This window comes from Anarrhichthys ocellatus, unplaced genomic scaffold (assembly GCF_004355925.1).
Source record: "Anarrhichthys ocellatus isolate YVR2014 unplaced genomic scaffold, GSC_Weel_1.0 scaffold17, whole genome shotgun sequence".
Taxonomy (NCBI): Eukaryota; Metazoa; Chordata; class Actinopteri; order Perciformes; family Anarhichadidae; genus Anarrhichthys; species Anarrhichthys ocellatus.
The window spans coordinates 4,456,331-4,459,916 of record NW_022280047.1 but is presented as its reverse complement, the minus strand read 5'-3'; positions in this window follow the sequence as shown (position 1 = coordinate 4,459,916).

Below are 3,586 nucleotides of genomic sequence, written 5' to 3'. Positions count from 1 at the left end.
CCCCCAATAAATGTGTATGTACCTTAATTGCAAACTCTCACAAACTGCTGTCAAATATGATGACATGTCGGTATATTCACTGTGATATCCAGATAGCTTTGCTATTAGCAAAAATGAGACTATTTCAGACAAATAGTAATACTTTCCAATTGGTGAACAACTAACTGTCATAAACAAAGCTGTGAAAAGAGTTTGTCTGCAGTGATCAAAGCCAAATATTGCAATATGTTTGCCTGTGTTTCAAATTTGCTTTTGAAACTCTGAAAATTCAATTTTTGGTCAAATTCAAAGCAGCCATTAACTTCATGTTTGTCGTGCATTTCTACGTCTCAAGGCCAGTCTAAACTGGAATGAAGATGATTAGAAATTAATCAAAGTGAGAGTGAACATGGGTGTCATTTTGTAGTTGTAGATATCTTGACTCTCCATATTTTGAGCATGATTACACCAAGCAATCCAATGCTTGGCACTTTTAATTATATAAATATATTTTACAAACCTTCCTGACGAAGTAGAATAATGAATCATACAGCTCATAATATTATATGTCTAAATGACAGAGACATAATTGGCATCATTTGGCTCAAACACTTGTAGACAGGAAGACAATGCAAAGGCATGCAGAGCCAACAAAGCTCTGTCTGAATAACGTTCTGTTAGGCAGCCTGGGGATCGGTCATTGTCCTCCTGTCTTTCTGCACGTCTCCTTCTGTTTAATTAAAACACTGTGATAATGTGACAGACTCAACAAAGTTGACTGCGGCCACTGATCTCTGCTGCCATAGAAAAGACTGGATAACAAAGGGCAACCTCTTAGTTATACCAAACTTTTTTTTTCTTTTCTGCCACGATTGTAATAATAATAATCCACAATCATAGCTAAGAACGCTATATCATGATAAATGAAATGAGCAGTGTACAGCATCAAAATATGAATGCATGACAGAAATGTATGACATAGATGAAATTAACATTGTTTGATGAAGAGTGCAAACAGGAGGACAATATACGGAGGAATGCTGCGCTAACAAAGCTCAGTTTGACTGATGTTCTGTAAGGCAGCCAGGAGGATCAGTCATTGTCTGTCTGTGATTGGTGGGTTGTCTCGACTTCTCCGCAGCATCACCTCCAGCAACATGGGAATTCTCCCCCGTTGCTGTTTCTCTTTGCCTGCAGAGAGAGAGAAAGGGGTTACATGAGTGACGACTAAACAAAAGCAGTACAATAGAAGTCAAATGAGTGTTTGATAAGTTATCTGACTGCAGATATCGAAGAGGATTTGAGTGTTTTGATGGTATCAACATGGAACTGTACAAATTATGAAGCTATCCAAAGGAAATAGTGTTGCTTCTGTCGACTGCTGTGTATGTGCGGTACATTGCTACATGCCCCAAACTCTCTATTGAACAGCCAACAATCACTTCGGCCAACTTTACGCACCAAAGGTAAAATCATATTGTTCTTGCAATAGTTTTGCCTACTCAGCTAGTGTGCAGCAATGTCAACAACATGTATCTAAAGTATAGTTAACTCTGAATTAATGAACATAAACTGATGTTCATGTTAGTATACTAGTTTTTCCATTAATTCATCATGAGTCATGCATTGACTATGCATAAGCTGGGCTTAAGTTATGTTCTGTTAAGATATTGTATGCCAAAAGGGAAAGTGGCGAGGTAAGACATGTGATTAAAGTGATACTACACTAAAAATCTCTATTATCTCTGTCATTATCAAACACTCACTTCTTTACACTTGAAAGTTGGTTGGTGAAAGTTAGTCGTTCCCTCCTTCAGTTCAGAGAACAGCAGTTGGGCTCAGCTTGACTTTGTCAAATACAACAGATTGCAATGGTGTAAAAATAAAAATAAAACTTACACAGCTCCTGCAGCTCTTCTCCACTGTTCACCTGCATGCTTTGTGTTCCCAATGCTTACATTTATATTTATATGCACACTATTTCTACCCTTTATCTATCTATCTATCTATCTATCTATCTATCTATCTATCTATCTATCGATCCATCTATTGAAGAGACATTTTTCCATTGTCTCTGCTCTCTGTCCGTCTCTCACCTCCTCTCACCATATCAGTTATTTTTTAAGATGAAATGTCCTCTGACCTTAGAAAGAGCCTTCATATGGGGTTGTGTGTGTTTGTCTCTCTGTGTATTTCTCGGTGGCTGGGGGTGGTTACATCCCAGACATGTTACCACGGTGACAAGGTGCTCCCTGCCGCCGTCGGGTCTCGGCCAAGTTGGGCGCCATGGTGACTGGATGGTGACAGACTTTGTGACGAGTCCGCTGGGACACCATGGTTGGGTCAACCTTAAAAACACACACATAAGCAGACACTCATGCAAGGCATGCACGTACACATGTACTTGAGCCAGGCATGTCATATAGAAATGTTAGGCAGAATGAACACACATATTTGCATATTACATGCATATACAGTATAGTATGAGAAGTACTCACACATACAGTATGCACGCTCAACGCCAACCCGCTGGATCTGTCTGTGCAAGTGTGTGTCTTTGTCTGTGTGTGCATACTGATGTGGTTGCATGCATTTCATGTGACTGTTGACATTAAATTGAACATTTGTTTTCTAAAGCAGCAGTGTGTCACGCCACCTGCTTCCCTTTTGCAGTGTAAATTATTTCAGGCTTTTATCTCAGTTATCGCCTCTAGCCAAAACATCCATTAAAACATCCACAGTGTTCATCACTGCTGGTGTGTGTGTGTGTGTGTGTGTGTGTGTGTGTGTGTGTGTGTGTGTGTGTGTGTGTGTGTACATGCTAATGACTTGCTTCTATATTGGGACTGCCTGGTCATTTATATTTCTGTGCATGTGCGCCTGCTTCTCTGTGTGTGTGTGTGCGTGTGTGTTTCACATAGACATCCATGTCAGCATACACACATGCAACAACCCTGACAAAACAAAACAAAGGCAAAAAAAAAAAAAAGACAAAAAAAAAAACGTGCATCCTAATGCAGATGTAAGACGTGCACACACATACGCACACACAAAAACCTTGACCAGGAGGACAGGAGAAGGCAAGGAGCCACAGTTTGAGCATCCTGCTGTGAGGGGTCATGACCCCTATCAGACTCTGTGTCAGTCTGCCTATTGTGCCCGAGGTAGAGCATGAACGCACACACATACACACACGCATTAACTTACATGGTCTCCATGGCAATGGTAGGGGGCGACAGTAAGGCGGCACGATGGCGCTTTGGTGTTCTGATGAGAGGACCCAACCTCATCATCATAATGCATTCACTGTATCTGAGCAAAGTCTACAGGTGTAAGAGGGCTTAAGGACAGCATAGGGGGCTCATGCAAGCAGTGTGATATGTACTGTACATTGTGTACAAATGTATATTATAGTTTGATATTTCCTTTTGATCAGCGACCAAACCCTAAATGTAAAGACTGTTGTTGTTTTTTATTTATTTTGTGAATTTTCAATAAAAATGAGGAGTAAATTGTACAAGACAGTGAGGCTGAAGATATGTTAGTGAGTGAGTGTGTGTGGGTGTGTGTGTGTGTGTGTGTGTGTGTGTGTGTGTGTGTGTGTGTG